The 27,125-nt window shown below is 48.1% G+C and overlaps 1 long non-coding RNA gene across 1 annotated transcript; it reads left to right on the top strand.

The window, feature by feature from the left end:
- Positions 1 to 25,836, top strand: LOC126539550 (uncharacterized). The gene is made up of 3 exons (XR_008614290.1): positions 1 to 345; positions 3,560 to 3,823; positions 25,675 to 25,836. It is a non-coding gene; the product is annotated as an uncharacterized lncRNA (long non-coding RNA).
- The last annotated feature ends 1,289 nt before the right edge of the window (positions 25,837 to 27,125 follow it).

The following is a 27,125-nucleotide window of genomic DNA, read 5'->3' as shown; positions in this document are numbered from 1 at the left end:
CCAGCTCTGTGTGATAGGATATCGAGCCACGGCAGTCAAGCTGTAAGGCTGCCTCGTTTTTTGAAAATGCTGGACGGCCTGGCGTATCATTGCTCATTTATTCTTCTTTTTCTTGTTTTGCATTACTTTTTTGTGTTTCTACTTTCTTTGCTCAAGGAGGCATTCCTGAATACTAACAAATTAAATATTTATTCAGTCATTTCATCACACTAATCGATCTCGATCTTCAAAAAATTGCGTTTTTTTTTTCACTTGGCCGTTCACGAATCTAGCGCTGCCTGCCTCCGCTCCGACATCGAACCAATGAACGACCTTAGGACCAAGAGGACGAGAACCTCTGTACAGGTGAGACGGAGTCACTTGACGTGCGCAATCTAAACAGCACATGCTTGATAAATAGCATGTGCCCATGTGTTTGTTGCCCATGCATTAGTTTCGAATGCATACGCATACACACGGAGCGTTCCTTGGAAGGTGATAGATGTCCCCCGAAATTAGGGGGTCGTTAGCGAAAAGTGAAGCGGCCGTTAGGCTGCCCCTAATCAGGCGATCACGTGGTCATCGAAGCGTGACCCGATTGTTGGTGCCGCGCGTGCGAGAGCCTATATAAAGATGGCGCACGGGGTAGGACGACTGCAAAGCTGGAAGGAGAGGGGAGGGGGGGGGGGTATGCGGAGGGATGCGTTTACAACACGCGCGCCCTCTCACAAGGAGCAACGGTGAAGCCACGAGAAAAGCCGAGAGCGCGCGCCATAAGGCGTTTTCGGTAGCACGTCGGAGGCGTGAGTTGTTGCACTGACTGTACGCCTCGCCTTGCCTCGCCTTGATGATCGATGGCACCATCTCCCTTCTCTCATTGTCGACGGGGACGCTCCGCGATGAAGTGTCCTCTGTATCGCTAAAACCGTGCAGCACTACGAAAACCGTGAGGGCGTTTGAGGTCCGGTCGGCACAGTTCGCGAAAGATATATAGTATGCAAATCGTACACCAGTTGGTGTTCCCAGTGGAGAGCCGTTCATGCACGGCTGATGTCATCACTCTAACGGCACAATGTGTATCTCGCAGTGACATCTGCTTAGCTGTTCTGGCGGATCGACGACACAGCCGCTGATGTTGCATGTTTCGGCGGACGGACGCAGATGCCATGCTACATTGTGTCACGTCCCCACAGCGTCTCGACTCCTTATTCCTTGTGGCTCGAAGTACGCGTTGGTGAACGAGCTTTGTCCAAGCGCTTAGAAGACGATGCTTCAATGCGAAAAACGTCTTGAAACGCCGTCTGCTTGCCCACGTCAACAGTAGAAATCGTGGCGCTGGATGGGCAAGTGTGGCGGACTAACACACCATTACTTTTTTGGCCGGCGGACGCCTTTCCAGGACGCTGCACGCTTATAGCGATACGCTACGAGATATGCCTCATTGGGAGCCACAGCGCCGTTCTTTTTTTTTTTTTTTTCCTTTCGTGTTCGAGGAAAACGAAAGTGCGCGTAAGCATTTGACGCCCGGGCTGCCCATAAAGCACGAACGCCCGCATATACGCCCGCCATATATCTGGCCTCCGAAGGTGCGCCGCTGTGCAGAGTAATACAAACTTCGCCGCCGCGTCGCCTTCATTAATCCTGTAATCGCTATTGCGGCTACCGAGGCTTGTACCATCAATACCGCTCATCAAGCTGTTTTCACTCATTCCAGCGGTAGCCTGTTCTTTCTTCGTTTTCTTCCTTAGGTAAGTCATCCATTAGCAAGGCGAAGCGCAACTTATGGGTGCGACTCTAGGAAAGGTGCGTTGCCCATGGATGCAAAGGCAGAGAGCTGCATAATTGGACTCGGTTTAGAAGCTCGGTGTTCTTTCGGTAGTGCGAGCAAATCACCCGACTATAGAGGCTTGGGCGCAGTGAAAACGCAGAGTGCAATCTTTCTTTTTCTCCTGCAATGTAAAAGGCTTTTGGGTGGTGTCGCTTGTCAATGTGTGAACGCCTCGTTGTAAGCCTTAGACGTCCTGCCGTGAAGCCTCTATTTCGATCGCCTAAGCTATGAGGCGTAAGAAAAAAGAAAATAAATAAGTGACTCCGTACAGGAAGAGGGCGTGATGAGGCCGGTATACGCCGCTCAATCGCCGATTCTACTACCGAACGAGCTCAAATCAGCAGCGGAATCTGCATCTCGTCAGAAACAGCTTAGCTTCGCGGCGGTTTGCAAGGTTCCGTGTACACAGCGACTTTAGCTGTGCCTTAAATCACTGACTACGTGCGCGTGCTTACGTGCCAATAGTGGGAGGTACTTCGGCGTGTGAAGCGAGATGCGAGAAAAATGAGAGAAATCATCTGCCGCGTAAGGTACTGAACAACTTCCTCGGCCGTAAATATCCCACCTGTTCCTTAAACGAGTCGCGAACATGGCCCACGTGCAGCTACTTCTCGCCTATATATCTCGTACGCGGATGTGTGCTCAGCTGTATAAAGATGTGTGCAGAAAAGAGCTGTATCTTGATCTCAGTGGTGCCGTATATACGGCCTGTGCTGACGACTTAGTTTAGTACTGTGTGCTTACGAAAAGGAAAATCCCGTCGAACAACGTGATAAGAGCTGCGAGTACAATGCCGGCGCACATAACGGCAGCAGGGAACAAATATGGCGGCTGCGTTCATCGTCAATTTGAAGTGCGCCCGCTGGCGAACTGCGGCGCGCAAAGGAAAGTGGCTCTTTGGCACAACAGTTTTTCTTGCGGCGGCCCTCGAATTAGCTTCGCTGGTGATACATATGAAAGGCGCTATCATACGGCATGCACGGTTTGAGCAAGGCGCATATACGTAGCTATTTTTCTGGAACGCTGTTTCCTTTAGTGATTGACGCGAAGACTGCGGTGCGCTTATGTTAGGGTCAAACGCAAAGCGTGATTTGAGAAACAAATTCCGGCCGAAGCTATCTCAGCATGCATGTCGGCGTTAACGCGAATGTGAAGTGATGCAATGTATAGCGACTCATAATGTATTGCCACCGACGAAAGGTGTCATGTATGAGGTGTGTTCTGCCAGCCGCGGGCTCACCTCTCGCGCTTCGGATGGATGGATGGATAAGGCTAACCCTTTAAATCAGGCGGCGGCACAAGCTAGCCGTGAATAGTAATACATTTTGGATTTAGTTGAGGGTGAAATTTCACTCTTGCCTTGATTTTCGCCACCAATGAGATAACATCCGTTAGGTTATTTCTATCCGCTTCAAATCTATTTTGCCTCCACTGTCCCTAAACCCCAATGCTTTGAAAACATCATCTCCGATGCTTTCCTCTGGACACGCTGCGTCATCTAGCGGCGCGCCCGCGAAGTTCTTTCGTGTGGCCTCCGAGATGCGTGGTGCGCCGGAGCGTGCTAACGCTGAGGAGTAATCCCTCTCTGCCCGATGGCATTCGTGGCGTCGCGCCAAAGCATCCGGCTGCTGTGCTTGAGAAACCTCTGTGACGTGGATACATACCACCTTGCTCCGCAGAAATCTTAAAGATAGACAGAATAAACCTTATTTTCCAGCGGATAAGGTGATCTACCCACCTCCCGAAACGCAGGTCAGGGGGCGAGTGCCGCCGCCTCAGATGCAGGCTGGGAGGTCTTGGGTCCCAGCAGCCTCTTCAGCCAGTTGGACGAGCGGGAGCTGGAGCTGAGTCCGAGCTGCGCAGCAGGGTCTCCCAGGTGTTTCTACTACCTATTTTGTGCGTTCCCCCTGGAGAGCGCGGACATTCCCATATTATGTGGTCGAGGGTCCCTCTCTCCCCACAAAGATTACACCTATCGCTCCTGGCCTCGGGGAACATGTGGTTCGCCATAATCGGGTGCGGATATGCATAAGTTTGTAGTCATCTCCACGCGACTGCTTGTCTGTTGTTTAATTTCTGGTCTGGCGGGGATACCAGTCTACTAGCCAATCTATAATGCTGCGTGATCTCCCCATATTTAAAGTAATTTTAAAGGATTTTTCTTTCATTGACGAGCGACGTAAAGAGGCTAGACAGACAGATGGACCGAAAGTGGCTCACTCAAATAGGCTAATGCTATTCGCATTAAAGGCAGAACCTTCCTGCGTCTGAGAACGAATCCTTAATTTAAAAGGTGCTACCTGTTCCAGCGTATGCGACCAACGCAGTGTTTTACTGTCTTAACGGCTGCAATGTTAAATTGGGTTGACATTAGACTTTTTGTTTTGTTTCTATTACGAGTAGTACATGCTTCCGAGTACATGCTTCCTATTATACGAGTGCATAGCCGACGTACGCAGATAGAACGACTGAAAGCTGAGCTATAGTTGGTAAGCATTCATAATGCAAAGAAGGGGTAAGGCGTGCAGACACGGACACAAGAGAAGTGGACAACACGAACGGCATTCGTGTTTTCCACTTCTCTTTTGTCCGTGTCTGCACGCCTTACCCTTTTTTGAATTATGTACGCAGATGATTTTGTTCGCTTTCGCATCGCTGCGACGGTGTATTCAATATTCTTAATAATCTTTAAATCGCGGGCCACTACGATTTCCCTCACGAATTCACGTGCACCGCAGATATTACGCTTTGCACACTAATGCGTTACGAAAGGTGATATCCACGTAATGAGAAGAGATCAGCCGATACGCATCGGCAAGAGGATATTGGCACCGGTGGCTACGAGAAGAGGCGGCAGTGGCTGCGCATTAGGAATCGGACGTTGAAGAAGGTCACATGGTTGGGCGGAAACGGAAGAATCTAATTTGACCTGCTCATGCTTATTTCTGGCCATGCAGGGGGGTATTCTGTAAGAGTCCACCTAGTGGACTGTCCATTTCCGACGCTACTGATTGGCTAGGACTGCTCGTCTCCTCCTCTCTCGTACAGCTGCATCCAATCAGCAGCGGCCGAAATGGACAGTCCACTAGGTGGACTCTTACAGAATACCCCCTCCCCCCCCAGACCTCGTAAGTAGTGAAACGTTAATTGTGTTATAACCTGATTGTTATAGTGACAACTGTATAGATAATTGGTTTGCTGAACTTGAACGCTCACTCCGGCGTATCGCGACCACAGGCATATGCGCGCTAGACCCTGATGTATCAAAAACACCGTAGCATGCATGATACGTTGGGCCTTACAGGGTTAAAAATATATCAGCAGTATCACGCAAACTGCGAATCAATGATAACGATGTCTATATCGCAACTTTGGAGAACCACCGACCTGTAACCCTTCATTTTTTAACGTATTATTCTGTGGCTTGACAAACAAAGAGAGAAAGCAGGAAAAAGAACGGTAGGGAGACCAACTAGACGAGTGTCCGGTTTGCTATCCTGCACGAAATGAAAGAAAAGGGAGTAGGACGAGATAAAGATAACACTGCATGCACACGAGAGGATGCGCAGGAAGACTGTAAGCGGTCACTGAGGCCCGGTTCACTTGAAAAAACTGCAGTAGCACTTGAATAGCGTTCTGCGCCAGCGACGGATGCAGCCATGATTCGAGAATTCCAGTCTCAGAAATTGTTCGGCACTCTACCCGCTTTAGTGTCGGTCTGTCGATTGGGATGCGCTGGACGTCGGTATCGAGGTAAGGTGCTCAACAAGTGCTCGACGAGTTTTCTTCTCACCAACAAAAGTAGCACGTTGATCTATTGGTCATTCGAATACGGGACCGTATGCATCCGTGAACGCCGCTCCCGGCCATTGGCAACAGAGTAATGTTGCATCGCCACCGGAGAGGCTGGTCGGCTATTGCTGCAGTAACAAAGGATCCAGGGTTCGTAGCCGCACCTGTACGGAACGCTCTAGAAAAATTTTCTTTCTATAGTTGTTCTTTCATACTCACAAGAGGCGCGCGCTGGTTTAACGGTCATTCCATAAAAAGAAACGTGCGTACATGCACTGCCAGCCATAGGCAGTAATGGACTGTCGCAGGGAACCCTTGTACAAAGGATCCAGGGTTCGCGGCGGGCACTTAAAAACGCTCGGATGGTTCCAGAAAGCTTTGTTTTCTAGCGAGCAAACGAAGTTCCCTTGCAGCATCCGTCCTCACCAAAGAAACTGAGAGCATGTGGGCACTTCTGTAGGATGAAACCGGCAGCCTTGTCAGCGCAGTCGTTACCGGCCATGCCACAATGACCCGGAAGCGACCGAAAGATGACATCGTGCCCTTTATCCTAGAGCATGATGGTTCTTATCTCTAATGTTGGATACCATCTGCTCATATGTACTGCGGCGTAACATAGATTTGAGGCTCCGGAGAGGTGCTTTTGAGTCAGAAGGCGATACCTCGAGACCAGATGCACACACACACACGCACACACGCACACACGCGCGCACGCACACGCACACGCACACGCACACGCACACGCACACGCACGCACGCACGCACGCACGCACAGAAGGTGTCCCGGTTCGCCATCTCCTGCAGTGATGGCGAAAATTGAGCTGGCCCCGTGTGCTTCCACAGGCAGTGTGTTGAGCCGACTTCAAAGACGATGACAGCGGTCACGCACGGACGCGAACTGGAGTAGAAACTAAGTGAACGCCCTACTAGGTTTCAGGATAATTGGTCGATGTTTCGAAGCACAACGGCAGATACAGGATAGTATAGCAGGTAAAAACAGCTGAAGAGCTCGCTAGCGCTTGTCCTATACTTTGCTTTACCTGTTGTCTAGTTTTCTTCTTTACGTTGCGGTCTTGCGGAACAAGCGTCCTAGCACTTCTCCTTGTAGAGCAGCGACGAATACGAAAACTGGACAAAGGGAGAAATATAAGACAAGCTGTGACAAATTAGTCGTCTCGTCACACAACATTTGCAGTCGTGAGCTATTGCTATGACACGCATCGCACCTTTCAGAGGCGGCAGCAGATTGTCGCAGCGCATGCTGGCGCATGCATAGCGCAGCCGGCGCGGCGCTACTTCGCGAAATTAGAAGCCCTGCGCTTTGTTACCTGATCACTAGTGACGAGCGTCACTTGCTGAATGCACGGTCCGAAACAATACCGAAACGGCGGGATAAGAAAGGACAGACAAGTTCATTTTACAGGCATTATAGGCATTGACTCGCGTGCGAACAGCAATAGCAAGATCATTAAACCTAAGTATCTACCACATGCAAAGGAGCGACATTTCCGCTCAACGTACGCTAAGTTTGCCAATTCTCCCTTTGGCGCTGCTTTGGGTCGTGAATTCCGTAACTGATCAGCAACTATAGTCATCTTGTCAACTTTAAACTTGGTGGGCTTCTTTGTGGGCGGGGAAACCAGCGAGCTTCTGCGATGGTTCAGCTCTGCCCAGGTGGCGAGTGTGGCGCGCCCTGCCCGGACCAATTCATTCGTCATCGTTTTCATCTGGATGTAGCACGCTATAGGCGTGCCGCCAGGCAGAACCTCTTCAGTTTTCATTAAAGGGCACCTCTCTCTCTCTCTCTGGCTCTTCGCTAGCTGTAGCTCAAGAACATCTCTGGCCGCGGTCTGGCGTATATTGCGACGCGGCCGACGTCGCAGAGAGGAGGAAAAGTATGGCCGCCGCGCGTGTTGAGCGCGACGCGAGGACTGCCGCCGAAGCGGCCCTCCTCTAACAACCACGATACCGCGAGAACAGCAAACAAAACGATACGAAAAATGGTTCGGGCTCGCGCGTGGCACTCGCTAAGCGCGTCGCCGGCGAGCCCGCGCCTGGCCGAGAGTCATGTCGATCGGGGATGGAGATAGTTGGCACCCCTCTCGAGCCGCCAAAGAGACCGCGCCCGCGGGGGCTTCTCTGTCCGCAAGGTAAGAAGGGGGGGGGGGGGGGGGTGCCGCCGAGAAGGACTCCCAAGAGAAGAGGTGTGGTCCTCGGGCGAAGAACAAGTGACCCACATCGTGCAACGGCAATGGCCGGTCTCTTCTTTCCCTGGTTTTCTTTTCTTTTTTCTTTTTAGCTGAACTTGGACGTCCTAGGTTTCGGCTGGCGTGGCTGAATGAAGGGAACTTGAACCGCGTACGCCGCGGTATATATGTTGCGGCAAGCTGCCGTGCTAATGGTGGTCACCCAGTAGCTCTGGCAGCCAGCTCTGCGCGCACAAACGCGCACCATACATGCGAGCGTATATATTTGTATCAGGGTGGCGCGTGCGGCTTTGTTGCGCGCGCGTAACGTCATAGGGCCCAATATATGCTCGCGCATTGCAGTGGCCGGTGCGCGCTTCCTCTCCCGATACGGTTGCCGCTCGGCCGGCTCTTATACCGTCCGTGTTTTGAGACTCGCGTGTTTCGAGACTCGAGAACAATTTGCGCTCCCAATCTGGCGCACCTCGTCGAGCGACGCGGAGCCCGCCTGGTTACGAATTCGAACTGTACATTGGTCCGCGTGTGTGCGAGTGTCGTACGCATAAATCATCCGCGATCATCTAACGCAGTATAGTTATAGGACTCGAAAGTAGAGGTTCAATGGTGGCCGCTCATTACCAGTCCCAAAGAGAAGCATCAGCAAGAGACACGCATGCCCGCAGGTTTGGAGAACCACGGTCTAAATATAGCACCAATAATTTTTATATATTTTAGCACTATATTATGTATTTTATTTGTTTTTCCAGTAAATGCATTCAGAAAGACAAGTATCGCTTCGTTCTTTGAGCAATAACTGCGAAACTATAGATAGCAATAAAATAAAATAAAATACCTAGCGCTCGCGTTTATTACCGTCGATCTCAACAAGGAACAGCTCGCTCAAACTATGGGCGATCGAAACATCGTACTCGACGATTATGCTCGAGTATACATTAGCGTCGATGATCACACATCGTACCAAATGAAACAACCACCTTTTTTTTCTAGAATAGCTCGACAATAGCGGTGAAATAAAATAGCCGCGATAACAGCGATTTGATACATGCATAGAAGTATTCTTCAGGTATAATTTGAGAGCGCTATTCAAGAGTGGTACACGTTGTTGAATTGGTGAAAAAAACGCAAGCGATACATTTCTCCTCAATATATCCGCCTCCTAAAACTCAGACGAATGCTTTGCGGTGAGGTCGCCTGTCTGTCTCTTTGTAAATTTACTTGTCTTGTGCACAAATTGAAATTATCCATAAATGCTCGTCTGGTATTTTAGCACGAAAGAAAGATTCAGCTAGTTCGTGTGACACGCCTAAGTTTTTTCTAGCATGTTTGCCTCGGTACGCAGTAGAAGCTGTGCTGGTCACCAAAGGTGCAGAGGAGACGTTCGATAGACTCCTCACACCCGCAACTGTCGCCCGAACGTGTGATGACGCCCATCGCAATAAGCAACAAATAGATCACCCGAGGAACGAATAGATCTCAACGAGGAACGAATAGATCCCACTAGATCATCTTGAGTCAAGACAATTCTCAGTGACAAAAGCACTCGGACCGTTTAGTCACATGAGGCACAAGTTCAGAAAGTGATACGCTCATCACTTCAGTTCCTGAATTCGACAAATCTCCGTGAGCCAGTGGTCTCGATGCGCATCTCGGGAAAAAGCAATGTCCTCAATGTTTCCTCACCTTTCTTCCTATCTTTTACTGCCCTATCTTTCTTCCTTCCTATCTTCCTTCCTATCTAATGCTGTGCACAAGGCCTTGGCCTTGTGCACAGCATTCCTTTATTCTCAGTTCGACACGCTAACACACCTTCCCTCGTTGCCGCGCCCACTCGCATTACACCCTCTACCCTTTAGAAGAACCCCACCTATATATACTGTGGCGAGGAAAGCATACGCCGCCTTGAAGAAGACAAGTCCACTTGTCGAAACGTTGGCTCCTGCTTTCACCTTGTTCTCGTTTTGCTCATCGTCTTGCATTTCCATCTCCGGCATTCCCCGTGTTTTTCCTATCTTTTCGTCACTTAATCTCTTTTCCCCTGCCTAAGATAGCAAACCGGACGTTTTATGCAACTCCCCCCCTCCCATTGTGTTTGCGTGTGTATGTGTGTTGGCAAAGACACACTGGTACGTACGCGTCCAGATTCGGCACCCATAGAGCAAAGTAATATGGCTGGAGTAAGATACGGTGCCAGAACAACATTCACCAAGCGAGAATGCGACCCGTAAACAATCGTTCTAAATGGGGAGAGATACGCTAGACTAAAAGACAGGCGCTTGAAACGATAGGTTTTGTCGACGTGTTCAAGCTTTCCTACTGTAACGCAAAGCACAGAGTTTATTTAGACACAAGGCGAACGGATGCCAACACCTGAAGCGAGGGTTCTACGCTTAAATGCTTATTTCCCTGTTAAAATGGTTTCAAAACCCATAAATGCTATCGTGAGACAACCTTTGTACCGATTTGAATTTCTTGCGCTGGTTGCATTTGAGAGAGAAAGTCAAATTCTAGCGACTCCAAGAAGAAAAGGTTTTATTTAGGATCTCGATTTCTTTTTTAACAAACATTCGCTTTCAAAAACGTTTCAGAAAAATTTAAGCACAAGCTTTACGAATCCGTATTTCTTCACCAAAAACAGATATCGCAGTGGTTCAAACTGGTAGAGCATACAAAGCGAACAAATTCAAAATACGAGTTCACAGCTAGCTTATGTGAAATTGCTACTATGCTTACGATGGTATTGCAAAATTCCTGTACTCACAAATTAACGGTATATTGGAGAGCGGTGTGTATTATGCGGCGATTTCGCCCGCTTTAGATGGCCTAAAACGTGCTGTTTACATAATTTCGATATAATTATTTATTACTCACTTGCAGAGTTGAAAACCTTCAAAACTTGGCACTTGAGTTTTCTTTCGTTAACTACGCGAAATTATTAAATTCACAGGAACTCACCCAGCAGATAGAGGTTTGCTCGTGCCGAAACACCCGCTAAATTCGCAAGCGGTGGCCGAGAGATTTTGTTGCCGCTTGTATACAGTCAAACTTTTGCAATGAGCCGAACAAATAAGGATATGCTCGTACACCAGCACGGTTATTTAGGACAGGGCGTATCGATTCACCCAACTGTACGACATGTGACGAAACAGGAGACATTGAACACTTTCTGTGGTCGAGCCCGAAATACCGAGATGAAAGAGACACTCTTACGGAGAACCTGCAAGAAAAGGACATTCCGCATGCGTGCCTGGAACACCGTGTGTGTCCAAAAGAATCAGTTATAGCCCGCAAAGAAGCTTCACGTCTCCTTATCACATTCTTAAGAGAGACTGGCTTGATGGACGTATGGTGAAACACTGCAGTGGTATTGCAGGAGGCGCTCGGGCGGAGCAATTTCCGTCCCCGATCGCCAGGCTCAGCCGGCCTGTTGCTACTACCTACCAGCACCACTACGAACGTGAGAATAGTTGGTATTCCAAAACCGGTACGTTATTACATTAATGCAACAGCAGTTTTCACAGCCGTGGTGAACGAGACGGACGCACGTCTTTTCGGTAACAGGGTCTAGTTTGTATCCCTTAAGAGAGAGAGAGAGAGAGAGAGAGAATTGCGCGGGAGTGATTTCAAATAGAAACTACGGTTATTTTACCCAACACTTTCCATGGCCTCATTGTTATCTGCTGGTTATTGTCTGCCGGCTTAACGCGGTTGCGACTAACAAAGGTCGGTCCCCTCGGTTGCCCTTCTCCTCGTTCACTGTGCTTTTCCCGTGCGTTTTTGTCATGAATTCGCAGTGGCTCTGTCCTCGTGTAAGCACCGGCCGAAGCACGCCGAGCAGACTTTCCTCCCGCCTCAAGCCTCGCAGCAAAGAGTCGAGCTATCTCCGCAAAATCAGTGTGCGTGTATGTGGAAAACTTTATTGAAGATAAAAAAATAACGGAAAAGAAAAGGCTGCCTGAGTGTGGGGGCCTCGGTCCCGAGCTCCACTGGCGCGGGCTGCTACCCGGGCCCGATCTAGGGGAGCTGTTCGCCCCTGCAGATCGGCGGCTTCGCCCAAAGCAGCGCAAGGCGCGTACTGTATACACGTGACAGTGGGCGTGGAACAACCAACGGCGGCGAGGCAAACGTCAAGCCAAGGCGAGAAACGTCTTAATTTTCTGTCGCCTCGCGGAACCTGGCGGGAGGCAATTAGCTGCCCGAACGGGCCATCCTGCTGGCCCCTCGCTTCCTTAATTATTCCATCAAATAAAAAACAAGAAGAAGAAAGTATCGTGCACTTAGCCGGTACGCCTCGCTGCGAGCGCCGTACGGCATCGGCGATCGCCGTTCGGTGTCAGCCTTTACACATACGTCTTCATTCCCAATTGTGTGCACGGATGTATTCCGCGAACAGTCCAGAAAAGCGCCGACCGCACTTGGCGCGCCGCGCCTGCCTTTGAAAAGCACCTCCGCGCGAGCGATACCATCGGCGAGCGAGCTTAATGAGCGCTGCGAGATTGTCGCTAGCCGTGCTAGATTCACTTACAGTAGGACGCTTGGAAAGCCGAAGGCGCGGTGACGTTCCCTCTCTTTTTTTTCCCTTTTCTTTGCGAACGGTTTTCTCTTTTTCTATTTCGTTACTCATTTTCTATCCTCTATTCCTGATACGATCCTCCTCAACACACACGTCGACACACTTTACTTATAGTGATTCTTCCTAGGTGCCGAAGGAATGGAATCTGTTGAGGCGGTACGCGCGCGTGAAAGCAAACCCTCAGGAAAGAAGTCACGAGGTTCATCGAGCAAAAGTGGTATCGCTGCAGGTGGGACCAGGAGGAAAGCGCGTCTTCTGCATGAGACACTCGCAGTCGTGCAGTTTGCGTAGCTTCCACTTCTGAATTGAGGAATTTCTGAGCACTGAATTGCTGACCTCAATTTGAAAAAAAAATTATATATATATATATATATATATATATATATATATATATATATATATATATGAATTTACAACCGACTGCGTGCTCGGCAGTAGAGGTGTGCGCAAAATTATCCCTACTGCATCGCCGTCATCGTTCGTTTTTCACTAGAGTACCGGGCGCACTCTTACCTCCTGTGGCTATCGTGATTGCCATAAACATTATCAACACTGTTTCTTTATCTATGTTATTATTGGCTTGTTACATACTGCCGAATTCACCGTCGTCTCTTGCATTCTCTTGATTGCGGAGCACAAATTCATGGCGACGTGCGCTTTGCAAACGAGGGCGTCAATCGAGTCATCGCGCGTAGTAAAGCGCCAGCATCGACACCGCTCCTACAGATCGACTGGTAATGTGGAGAATATTTGCATTATTCCATTACGTTATAATAATGCCTTATACTCTTACGTGTATCATTGTAGTAAATATGTCCACGTTCAAGGTTTTAAGTTAAGTTTTCGAATCCTGCACACAAGAAAATACTGCACCCTTGCGGGTGTGTTGGCTATCGAAACATCCATCTTACACCCTTGGTTTTTTGCAATTTTCGACATTGGTTGTATTTCTTAGCATAACACGCTTAGCGCACCTCTGCATGGTGTTATGCGAGAAAGATGTTTGCGTTATAGAATTTACGAATGCTCAGGCGCTCCGACTTTTCAAGCAAGTAAATAAAAAAAAGAACGCACGCGCTCTTTCCCAAGCAGTCTGTGCATAGCCACTGTTTGAGCACGTCACAGCAGTCACAGTAGGCTATGGATATAATCCTACTGCTTTGTATATATGGCGTACAGGATATTGTTTCATGTGATGCATCATCCTTCCTATTACAAACACTGCGTGACACGCATAACGGGGGCCCAGTAAACATCGTGCTTGACCAGGCGTATGGTTTGTCCAACTTTCTTAATGATTAGGGGCGCAGCTTTCACCCGCCGCCACCTTACCGGCCACTCGAACAGCCCCGATTGTGAACACTGTCAGACGCCTGAAAGGCTGTGGGCGTACGCCTGTCGGAGGACGCTACTCTCGGTCCATGGCCTCGTATTACTGCAATTGCAATGTGGACAACGAAAGCGCTGTTGAAGTTCCTGCCTGACAACACGAGCGGCTACGTCTAATGTGCATAAGCACTCGCCCACTTCTCGTGTCCTCCTCATCATCCATCCCAATACACGCATTTACTCCCCTTTCCTCTTCCCCATTGCAGAGTAGCCGGCTAGAGCGCGCCAGCTCAGGTCGACCTATCTCTGCATGTCCTGACAATGAGGGCCCTGCTGTACTATCTCCACTGCTTTGGTGGGATTATTATGCGAACATCGTGCAACCTAGGGAAGAATGCGAGGACCGTGAAAGGACCGTGAACGTGGGTTTTGTTAGATGCCCCAACGAGTAGCGCTTCATTCTTAGAACTTGCGTAAGCCAGAAGTGCTCGGTCCTCCTGTCCTGTCCTCTTCTCATTTAACTGTACATGTATTACCGAAAAAACAAAAAAGTTCTATTTTAACTTGAGTTATATAGAAGCAACGAGGAAACATTTCATAATTCAGATACAATCAAAGAAAACAAAGCAGCAGTCGAGGCTCTCAAGTATATAACTCAGCCCCCCCCCCCCTCATCTATACTTATCTGGCGGCCACTTTAGGTGGGTCCTTTCCTTTATCTGTCTGCTGGAGGCTGTTTGCGCGCGTGAGGGGCGCTGTCATTTAGAACCACGGGCAAATATGCCCCGTTTCTATTCTAGGAGATCGCGGTCTTAATTAGTTTCCTCCACTTGACCTCATCAGTCCCGCCATTTCTTTTCCTCGGTTCCTCGGTCTTGAGGCCTTTACGGAAACGGCCTGTCCACCTCTTCATAGATGCAAGACAGCATCGCTTCCTCTTGCCACCGCAGTCAATCATCATTGTCTCTTTGCCGGTACTTTGTTGCCATGTCAGCGACGTTCGGCCACTTCGCGAACGCGGTCGGTTTCGAACGCCCGTTTTTTCCTGGTTTTTCCACTCATTCATCTCAGCATCCTCGTTTCGGCCCCGTGCGCATGCGATCTGAATGTTCGATTTGATTTGATGTTGAATTCTTTCAAACGAAAGGGGAAGCCAAGGCAAAAGGCGGTAGGCCTGACTGGGCCTTGGCTTCCTGTTAGAGAAAGCAGCACACATATCCAGTGCGTATATAACAACAAAATGCGCGTATAAACCAAATGCACAAATTGATATAAGATAACAGAAAATACATTGGTTTTGTAAATAGAAAATATCACGCACACGCACACGCACGCACACGCACGCACGCACACGCACGCACACGCACAGACACACGCACGCACACACAGGCACACACAGGCAAAAAAAGAAAGGAAACTTGTCCTGCACCAGCTGTTGAGACTATATACCGAGCGAGAAGTACAAGAAGATCCGAGGGGCGCGATTTTGCTGCACACAGCCTCACACGAAGCGAGAGACAATGATATCAGAGAAAACATAGGGGCCGTTATTTGTTAAGCTTAAAGGAAGTTTAAGCTCGGGGACCAACTCCGATGCCGCCTTTGTACAAATACATGTAAAACGCAAAAAGGATTTTTTATCAGGCAACGCCTGGACTGACATGAATGAAAATTGTAACATTTGAAAGGGAGACTTAAGTTCTAGTGACCGTATAGGAAGCAGAATTATTATTTATGACCCGCAATGTTTTTAGAAAGATTGCCGAAAATCGGTTAAGCTTAAAAAACTTGGAAGCACCAAGTTCACAAATCCGTTACACTGCACCAAAAATAGATACCACAGCTATGTAAACTGCACCTGTTAGAGAAACGAAATCGGAAATTAGATATACGAATTTACAGCTTGCGTGAATGTTCTACAATGAGAGACAATTTGAGAGCCTTGTATAATACATCAAATTTTTTTCCGCTGTGGATGTATTATTAGAGGCAGTATACAGAATACTGATATTTTCTGTTGCCGAGTTAAGTTGTTGTAAACATGTTTTTTTTTTTTTCATTTTGAAATTTTGCGATTTCTAACAATTGAAAGCATATTTAGCGCCAGCAAACAAGGACGGAAGGGAGACGACACCACAATGCGCTAACTTCAGCAACTTGATTTTCAGGAAATACACCTATATAACCCATGCACAATGGCGCCACCTCATCCAAATGTTAACCATCCAAAAAAGCCGTCTCCTTATCTAACAAGTCGACCGAAGGGGCACTAACACACGCATCACTATTCCGCCAGATAGCCTGAGCCTCAATAATCTCTCGCACGTATTTATCTTTGTGCTTCGCAAGAACCCGGCAGGATCCATACACCGGCGCACAGTCCATACACCGGCGCACAGTAAATATGCTTTCAGTTTACCAACACGCCCAACAAATGGCAATTCTAAGAATTATTATTGAAAATTTTACAGCCTAAATGGAACGTTCGCTTCCTACAGTCACTACACTTATTTTTTTTTCTAAATGCAACAAACCTCATCAAGTTCAGTGCAATGGTTGCCGAGAAAAACGATTTCTCCGTTACCAAGTATTTATTTAAGAGGTCCCGAGCTAAAGCTTGCTCTTAATTGAAGTATAGAAATAATAGCGTAAATGGAAATGAAAGTGGACGAAAATATACCTTGCCGCACGCAGGGACCGAACCCACAACATCCGCATCACTCGTGAGTTTCTTTACCAATTAAGCTATGCGCGGCGGCAATCCCACCCACCTGCGCACTTTCTGAGGTGTTTCTTCGTGCATTCGAGGCTAGTCTTGGGAGTGTTAGGCAGCGCCGCTCCCGGCCGATCGAGGCGGCGGACATCGAACGTCCTTTTACCCGCAGGCGTCACGCAAAGTACGTGAGCTTAGGAGCAAGCAGCTGGTCAGTAAGCCCTCGTTTTTCAGGAGACTGGACCGAGCTGGCAACTAAGTTTATTTTCTGGAAGAAGATATACCGCTAAGTGACGTGCCAGTCTTCCTGGTTGTAGCCCCGGGCGAGAACGGTTGCTGGGGGATAACCGTACGAGTGGATACCCCCGGACTTCGCCCTCCGTCTAGCCCAGTGTTTCACCCCCAAATGGGTCACGACCCTTTCTTCTCGGGGTCACGGAGGTTCAGACTATATGTATGTACATTATGCTTGCCGAAACAACTGAATTTTCACTGTCGGTGGCCATACTCTTTCAACGCCGTTTTATTTAAGATTGATATAAGCATATTTACCACGCCTAGAATGACGTTAATTATGCAGAGTGCCACATTAGTTTAGGCCACAAGATGGACGTCGAAAGGGCTAGACAAACGGTGATGTGAACCTTCGATCTTCACAAAGAAAACTTCACCACGACACGGTTTTCCAATCGCCGACAATTTCTTGTCTCACCGAAACTGCAGAATTGGGTTTCAGCAGATATGGTTGCGTCAAGAAACGAAATACGTTATTCTCATTAAAACACACAATTAACTCAATCCCTGTTAAAAAAGTAATTAACAAGTTATTTTGGTAGCTCTTTCTTCTGCGGTTAATGTATTTTAAATAAATTAAAAACAAAAACAAATTGTAAAATAAAAGTAAAGGGGGAAGTATATGCGTGCGGGAGGGGGAGGGGGGATTGTCCAATGATAGGTTTTGAATTACTAAAAGGGCTCACGTGCTGGAAAAGTTTGAGAAACACTGTTCTAGGCGGTACTCAAGCTGCGTCCAGGGTCAAAATGCATTGTGGCGGGTGTCACACGAACGGTGTTCTCGTCTGTCTTGCGTTCCTCCTCTTACTGCACCTCAGTAGCTTAACATTCAAAAAGTGCGCGTGACATCGATTCTATCCCCACATAGCACTGCTGCCCACAAAAAACGATTGAGCAGGACGTAAGCGATACCAGAAAATTTTCTAGTCGGATGCTGGTTGTTCGCACAACGTGATCGCGAACCCCTATGATGACATTGTGTACTGTTACTGCTGAAGAGCATATGGCTTCGCGTTCTAGGCACTTATATTATGAACGCAGTTGTGGCGCAACGTGACCATTCCGGTTTACATCACACGTGTCAAAAAAAGTTGAGCTAGCAAGCCACCACGCACGAGAAAGCAGTGTGGTCAGCCATCGCCATAAAAAAAAAAAAAAGAAGTTAATATTATTGGCAAGGCCGTATGAGAACAATACGAGAATATGTTGAAAAAGTTAACGCAGTGAAGAATGTCGCTTCCCTTCTGACAAGCCAGAATACATTTCGCAAAGAGTTTGCATATAACAGTGTTCACTGACCTCTTGACAGGCTACATGCACCCGTAGCTAGCACCCTCTTCCTCCTCCGTATCTTGCTCCATTCGAACTCGCTTTCGGTATCGCCGGACGGCCCAGACGTCTAGTTTCAGAAACAGCGCTAGAGTTGGCAAAGAAAGCGACATGAAGTATTATGAGATAACGTAGATGATAATAGGCATGACTTCGTTTGCTTCGGCTCAAGAGTATTCCTCACGAAGAGTGATCGTACAACGGGGATCACCGAACACTTGACTTGCTCTGTCTAATCTAGCTTTCGGGGTCGTCGTCCCACCCAAACGCCTTGTGTCCATTCCACGTTCTTCAAGGAAGAACAATAAAGTTCACAACAAAAGGGATATAGCCGAATTTACGATAAGACAATCTATCCGAGAAAGCTTGACTAAGTCGGTTACTTCGGCTATCATCCAACTGATAGCCACGTGCCGTTTGTAGAATGTTTATATGTACATTAGGACGAGTGCGTTGTTTGGCTGTGCAGATAACGCTTTCAGAAACGCGCACACGACTGGGTTCACATGACCCCGTATAATGATAACCATAATAGTTCTACAAGCTGGACGTCTGCGTGAGAACGTAAAAGCACCTCGTCGGTTGTGAGTGATAGATTGCCCTGTCAGCAATTCGAAGCAACAGGGCCTGTTTATATGACCGCTGACCGTGGGTAGTGAACATATCGTGAGAAAGCCCGAAGCATCGCCGCCGAAGGGAGGGAATGACTTCAAATAATTGCGAGCAAAGTGGTCAGGTCAATCTGTGCTATCTAAACAAGCCGCATTTTGACAGAGACGCCTCGGTGCTTTCGTCGTGAGTCGAAGTATTCACTCTGCACTTCTTCAGAGCTTGGTAGAAGTCGCGCTAATGTCTTTTCTTTTCGTCTTTCTTTCATTCGTTTCTTTTTTTTTTTTTTTGGGGGGGGGGGGGGGGATACGGGAAGGTAAGTGTCCTAAGGCCGGCTATACCGAAATTTAAGATACTCTACTCAGGGATGTCAACAGGCACTAGATACACAAATACAGGTCACAAGCACAGAAAAATTAACACTGTACGGGCATTAGCGCATGCAGACTATTGCAGTACCTGGGACAGTCATTCATCACACAGCAAGGGGGAAGTGCACACAAGTAATTCTGTCTCGTGCGCTGAACAGCTTGTTGTTATTGTTTGGTGGTGGAGGCGGTGGTGGTTAGCCTACGCACTAGTGGGTACTTACTTACCCCCCTCAACCCGGTTTGATAGCAAGAGACTAGAAGACATCTTGACAGCAACCCCTGGTCCACGGATTATCACAGAAGACTTTAACCCCCCCCCCCCCCCCTATTTGGGGAAGCTCCAAAATTAACGCAACAGGCCGGCAACTGGCTTCATTTGTGTCTGATGATGGACTGTCCTTGCTTAATAATGGGAACCCTACCTTTCTACGAGGCTCATTGTACATCAGCTGCTTAGACTTGGCGCTTGTGTCCCGTCGCTTCGCTACTCGTGTGAAGTGGTTTGTAGACATTGAGACGCACGGGAGTGATCATATTCCCAGTTACCTTAAGATCAAGGGGCTGGCTAGCTGTCATTCGCCAAACACAATCCGGCGAATTGATTGGCCTACATTCGGAACCAGCACGGAAGAAGCTTTTCGCAAAGGCCTCCCTTCTGGCCTTCAAAAAACTATCAAGGAAGCAACGCAGAATGCGATGTGCACGCCGACAAGTTCTCCAATGTTCTCAGAATCCTACGCGGAGATGGAGCAACTCCGTGTGATTCGTCGGCGTGCGGAGCGAAGATACCGACGCATAAAGTCCATCGATGATCTAAGAACAGCCACACGCACGCAAAAGAAGATCCAGCGCAGAATGGAAAAAAAAAAAACTGAAGTCTCAACGGTGGGCAAATTTTGTGTATCCTTAGATCCCCAAAAACCTCTCTGTCACATATCGAGAACCCTGTGAGGCCTACATCAACGTTACTATAGACTAGCTTGCCTACATGTACTCCCCGAACAACGCGTGCCATTCAAAGCCCTGGCACTTTTCCAATGTCGAGAGGACATCGAGGTAGCGGAAGGTTTCTGTAGGAAGATTGCAGGTCAGTTAACGTGCACAGGCCCCCTTGGTACAGTTAGCATCATGCCGCATTCACGGGAGCCTTTCAGCACAAAAGAGTTCGATGCGGCTCTTGCTTTGTGTAATCGGTCGTCGTCGCTTGGACCAGATGGCATATCGTACCGCGTCTTGCGCCACCTGGGTAAGCGAGCACGAAATGCGTTGCTGGTTATATTCAATGAAACATGGCTGGATGGAAGCGCTCATCAAGGATGGTCGACAAGCCGTCCGGTAACCCTCCTTAAACCTGGCAAGTCACCACTAGAGCTGACGTCATGCCGCCCAATCACGCTGGCTATATTTGCGTAGAGAAGGTGATGGAACGCATGATCCTTGCCAGATTGGAGTGGTACCGGCAACGCTACAGTTTATCCAAACGCTATGGCCGGTTTTCGATGTCTCCGCTGCTACATTGATGATGTCATCAATCTGGTCACTTACGCCCAACATCAAAATAGATGTAAACGGTTATTTGTCGCTAGGTTTCTGGACGTAAAAGGAGCTTATGACAATGTTGCTCATGGAGCTATACTTGATGCTCTTGAATCGGTTGGTATTGGTGGCTCAGTGTAACGGTGAGGTCTATTTTTGTGCAGAGTGATGACGGTCCGACCTCCCGACATTACATACACCGTGGTGTTCCCCAAAGTCGCCTCTTGAGCCACACACTATTCAATCGTGTTCTTGTTGGCCTCGAAGAACACATACCAAGTGCTGCCCGGATATCAATGTGCGCCGATGACATCTGCGTGTGGACATTAGGTGTAACACCTCCTCAGGTGCTCGCTAGGTTTTAAAAAGCCGCGACTTCAATATGGGCGTATTTTGGCGAACAAGGTCTCCAGATTTCTCCAGATTTCATCTGAGAAATATGCGCTGGTTGCGTTTACGCGGGCGCCAATGACGACCTACGTCATGTTTATCAATGGGAAAAATCACTGTTACGCCAGGACAAGTAAGCGCTTGTCCTTGTCACTTTTCTTGTGTTCTGTATCCACTCTAGCGCTGGTTACATCATCATGGAATGCCAACTAGCCCGGTCTCACACCTTGCTATGGTTTCTCACCAGGACGCTCTAGTGCGTTCGAATTAAGCGAAAAGTCGAAGTAATCGAGATCGAATGAACACATAATCGCATGAGCATGGCGCAAAACTGCTCGGCAGTTTTTTTTTTTTTTAAGTGGTCTAGTCCAGAATGCGCCTTTAGCAGCTTTTACTAAGCTATTGTTACAACTGCAGACGAACTGGAAACGCAACAACGTTATGTTATCGTTTTCGTCTTGTTCGGCTGAGAAAATTTGCGATCGTATATTGCTGCCCCGGAAGCAAGTAAAATGCAACTCAACATGAAAACAACGTCTACAACAGTCACGAGCAAATGCTAAGGATTATAGAGAAGGCAGGTGTATACTCCTTTTTCCTAACTCTGCACACTCCAGCTGAAACTATGGGCAGTGCCAGCCAATCAGAAACGAGAATAATCGAAAGGAGAACGCCCTCTCCAATGTGAGCCGATAATCTTTCCGTTCAGTCGGCATCGTGGACCGGAGGATTAGCGGCAGAAAATGGAAATAGATCGAACTAAGTACGAGACCTGTCGTCTTGATGTCCAAGCAGAAATGTTTGAGTGCATGATTTTAAAACGAAGCCAGTCAGTGTACGAAACTTACACGTACAAGATATCAAAAGGCTGTCGCGATACTTTCACCAACAATGGCATTGACTGAGTATGCATAGTGGGGTCAAACGACTTGATTTCATAATATGATACCTCGCCCTCATTCAAGGATTGTGGGTTTGACCGATTTCCCAACACCAAAGTTGGCAAAGCAGAAATTTCATGTTTTCCAAGCCGGTGAGGTGAGTTTGTCATGTCCGTGCAAGGAACCAAAGCCTCAGAATGCACGGATCTTGGGGGCAGTAACAGAAGTTTGGGATCAATTGGCTAGAGACAAAAAATATGGCGACTCCATCCTTCTTTCGGACGCCCTTCTATTCTTATAGATAGATTCTTATATATTCTTATAGAGGTTCGGGATGCTAAACTAGGCATCATTGTCCGCTTATCAAAACTGACGTCACGTCATCCCCCCAGCAGGCGCATAAGGTCCGTGCGCACGTGTCAGCAGGTGCCGCGGACAAACAGATCGTCGCCTGACGAGCCACGCTCGGACAACGAGAAAGCAGTTACGCGCGGCCGTTGGCGGCCGCCTGCGGACTGCGTCGAGGGAGCCAAACACGACGAGCAAGGCAACGTCCAGAAGAAAAGTGCGACATCCATAATAAGACAAAGGAGGTCGTGCGACGCCGTGACTGCTCGCGCTGCAACGGCACATGTGGTGGCCACAGCGCTCAGCGGGTCGCGGTGTCCCCGATAGAGTCCGCGTGGACGTAATTATCTCACACTGGCCGCCGCTGCCCGGAATGAGGGTAACGAAGTCTCTCCGAGAGCGAGCCGAGGGGGGAGTCTCGGCTCGGATCGGCTACGATCTCCGCAAACGCTGCTTAGCTAAATAACCGTGCAGCGCTGGGAAACGTAGAACTGCGATGGGAACGGGCGAATCGCACTGAATTGCAGTGTTCATTGTCGATACAACCCGCGAGCCGCATCGGCCGTCTGCTCCCAAGAACGATGAGCAGACGATGATTTAATAACAAAATCTAGAACTTGGACGGGAACGCGCGAATCGCACTGCGTTGCAGAAATCGTCGTTGACACAATCGGCGAGCCGCGTCGGCCATTTGCTCACTAAGAACGGTGAGCCAACAATAATTTAACACGCGCCACATGAACTATTTGCATGTCTTCGCCTTCAGCAGGATATCTTTTTGCGTGTTCACTTGACAAACACAACAGCCGCGTTGCATACAGAAAGGACGCTAGGAACGCGGACTCGCGTGTCTCTAAATTGACAGACGTATACAAGCCGAAGTCAAAGGCCCGGAGACTCCGCACTACTTTCTCCCGCGGACTAGCGACAGTCTCGGCATTACTACTCGTAGATTTCGGAATGCTGCACGCTTTTACCGAGACTGCAGGCGACGACCACCAGGCGGCTACTATGCGTATACTTCTCACTGGCCTATCCTCTTATTCGCTTACTCGACTCGCTGGTGGCGGCGGCGCCTGTAAACGTTGGCACTGGCTTCGCTCTCTCTTTCTCTGTTATTTACTAGCACCTACACACCCCTCCTTTCAACCGACCTAGACGCCTACCTGCTCGATACTCTTCCAGGAAAGGAAAGGGGTCACGTGGAAAAGCGTTCCTCCGCGCGATCTCGCAGCCTTCCTATATAACGAGGTGGTGATATCGAAAAGGGCCCCTTCCACCATTTCAAACAAGGAATAGCAAGTCACAGACAAGAACTGTTTGGAGGACGATCTCTGATTCTGTTAAAGCAACATATCCCTTAATATAAATATTAGAAAAGTTGCCGCATTCAGTTAATCAGCAAACTAATTAAAGCAGTCTGCCTCTTACCTGGTGCCCGCCGTAGCCCCCAATATAGTCCCAGGGCTAAAATAAATTTAAAGCAAGTTAACTTCTTTTAAAAATGTTGGACCTCCTAAACAAAACACCCAGAATTTCGCCGACATTAAGATAACATCAGTCGGTGTGTATAGTTTACGGGATCGAAATATAGATATTTTTTATTACCGTGTGTACGATACTCATGGAATGAAACGCGTTAATTTAGTACGCGTACCTTTGTTTCCGCCGTCTCGAGTTCATGTGACAGTGCAGTTTCGGTTTCTACGCTTAGATCAGAGTCTCTACCACCTTCAGCGACGTGACATCACACTGTCGAGCATTTGCGCTCGTTCGGCGTCTCATTTTAAAATTTTCCTGTCGGATTTCATTACGTCGGCACAGTAGGTAACATGTATATCTTCCCCCGTAAAATTTGCCAGAATCAGTGCCACGTTTAGACCTGGCTAAATATAAACAAAACACCCAACGTCACTGTAATCAAGGCACACATATACCGCAGCAACTCGGTGTCGAACGTTGAGCCGCCAACGGCAACTGCGTCCCCAAAAGATCGTTTTCTGTTCTTCCACTTTGCTGCTGGTGGCTGCCTCACCAGAAAGATATGAAGGAAGATGGACACCGAAACTCTTTCCCAGAAGAGCGCTCACAAGCGTCAGTTGAGCGTTGATGTCGAAGAGGGTAGAAAGAAAGAAAGAAAGAAAGAAAGAAAGAGAAAAGGCGTCGTCCGTTCCGCATGTTATTAGACTATATGCGGGCCTCACGTGTGGAGTGTCCTTGAAAAAAAAAAAAAAGGCCGCGCCGGTTATACGAGACGATGCTTTCCCGCCAGGCCTCCTTTCTTGGCGTGGCTGAATGGGGACAGCGCAACAGACATCGACGACCACGTAACACGTGTCTGATGGAGGAGGGAGAATGCGGGCTCGGCTGGACCGTCCTTACGCGCCGCGTCTCGCTGAAACCGTGCGGGAAGCTATATGCAGCTCGCGCGAGTCACAAAAAATAAGACGCCGCGGGGCTGGGTGGTGCAGAGAGTTTCCTACAAAAAGCACTAGGGGCAACCCTGGCACTGCGATCGTTCAGTTACCACGGTACTTAAGAGTAGTACAGTTTACTCCGGTTAATTCGACTTTTCGCTTAATTCGAGTGCACTGGAAAGTCTCGGTGAGAAACCATACGTTGCTATCGAAGGAACTACGAACGCGAAAGTACGCTGCTTCGGTTAATTCGACCCCCACTGGTGATTCCTCAAGCGCGCAGCGGTTACTAAAAGCTTCAAAACATAAAACAAATTAGCAGACGACGATATTGATTTTCCTAGTGACGACGGTTACGGCAGCAACCTGTCCTCCGGTGATGATTATTACTTGCGCGGTGCCTGAGCGATGTCTTTCTTGCAGATTTTGTCAGCACCGACGACAGTGTTCAAGTCTGTGGGCCGATGACTACAGGTATAGTTATTGGAATGCTGTACTGAAATAGTTTGACGTCGATGACAGGCTACTTTAAGAAAAAAAGAAAGGTTGAAATCATTCATTTTGCAGTCCTTTGCTAATTCGACCGAATCTTGCGGTCCCGGAAGGATCGCATTAACGGGAGTCGACTGTAAAGGAATTAGATCTAATGTACACGTGTTTGTGCCTTCAAACATCCTTGTGACGTTATCACGATTCCTCTTTCTATATTTCCAAGCATTCACAGTTTTCTCAACACCTCAAATCAACTAGTATTTTCGCGCACGTATAATCACGAATTGTTTCATTTATAACGCAACATTTTTCAAAACTTATAAATTCGAACAGCCACAAATTCTTCTGAAGCTAGAAGGACGAAGCTTAGGCAAACGCATATAATGCCCTTCAAGCCATTCCTGCAGCTGAACTGCCATACTTGCAGCTTCGGTAGGCACCCCTTAAACAAATAATGCGTGATATTCAATTGCATATCTACATACGCTTTAATGAGGGCAACATATAGTCAGTAAGAACACAGCAGTATCTCTCTAATGATTTCTCTATAGTGAATTGGCACCAAATTTCCCTCTCCTAATTTTTGCAGGAAACTACGCCTCGAAGGACAGGATACGAGGCATCACTGCGCGGATCAACAGTTCTAAGGTATCTCCGAGACCATTTTTCAAGCTTTGCAACGGCAGCGGCAGCGTGGCGATTTTTTTCCGGCGTTTAAAGAAATCCCGCGAAATATGAAATAAAACCACGTGACTGCCCTCATGCGCTATTGTATCGCAGCGCTCGTGCAACGTGCCTCGAGCCTGTCGCTCCTCAGGGACGACGGCGTTTCCTTTCCGTGTGCCACCGCCCGAGATGCAGGCACACTGTGAAGCCGGTGCCTACAGCCCCGGCCGCTCACTTCGCCACGGTCCGCGCGCACGGTTCTTCCGCTAATAGAAAGTTTCTAATAGAAAACGGTGGCGTGTTCTGTTTATTGTTTCATACCTCTAAAACGTGTTTAAGCCAGTGTACATTATACACTGCTGTCCGTGGATTCAACACACGTCTTCGTGCGTTCTTGCTTTTGTGTAACCAACCTTCCCTTGTAATCGAAATTAGACGCAACTCATAGGCATGCTTATCATTTTCCGTTTGTACGCTGTTTTTGTATCTCTCCCAGCTTTCGAGTGCGTTCAGTTATTTTCAGCTGTACATCTTTATGAATGCTTTTTTTTTTCTGTAGTGAATTACGGCTGCCGTTTCAGCAACACGTGGATTTACACATTTAGTTTGGTTTATCGTGTTGAGCATTTCGTAAAATTTTAGAGGTATTTGGATACATTCAGGTATGTACAAGTGGCGTATATGTACACATGTACAAAACATTCCGTGTGTGTACTCTGCTGCTTTCCGTGCCGAGAAAATGGGACACGAACCTCGTCAAGATCTTTGTAGAAGTCTCCATGTAGTTGCTCGGAAGCACGTTCCCTACACCAGTACTCACCACCTAATACACCCAGAAGCATACTCACACTGTAAGACATGTACCACGTGCAGACCCGCATCACATTATATGGGCATGCCCATCAGCTCCAAACGATATCAGACACAGCATAAATCACAATGCTAAAATAAAAACCCCTGAGCAGTGGGAGGCTATACAGCTATAATGCTGCTATAATACTGTACTGTATTATACTATAATGCTGCTATAATACCATAACACCGCTACGGCGATAATGCCCAAAAGACCAGCTCTGGGCTGTCCGCTTGGCGGAGGACGCCGCTACGGTTCAAGGCCTGGCTTGCTTCTGACGAAAAGGCGAGCTTTGCACGACTAGCCTCCCAGCATCTGCGTTTCCCTTTCGAACCCAGCAGGGACTTTTCAATAAAGACGTTTTATCTCTCTCTCTCTCTCTTTTGTGAAGCTGCTAGCACAGCGGCTGTATTTTTGTTGATGTATTTGTTCCTTTTCTAGCATATTCCTGCTGTTTCCGTAAGAAAAAAATGCTGAATAAAAAATAGTAACATAAAGAGACGCCTAAAGGAGTAGACAAA

This window comes from Dermacentor andersoni, chromosome 11, assembly GCF_023375885.2.
Source record: "Dermacentor andersoni chromosome 11, qqDerAnde1_hic_scaffold, whole genome shotgun sequence".
Classification (NCBI taxonomy): domain Eukaryota; kingdom Metazoa; phylum Arthropoda; class Arachnida; order Ixodida; family Ixodidae; genus Dermacentor; species Dermacentor andersoni.
This window is presented reverse-complemented; position numbering and strand designations above follow the sequence as displayed.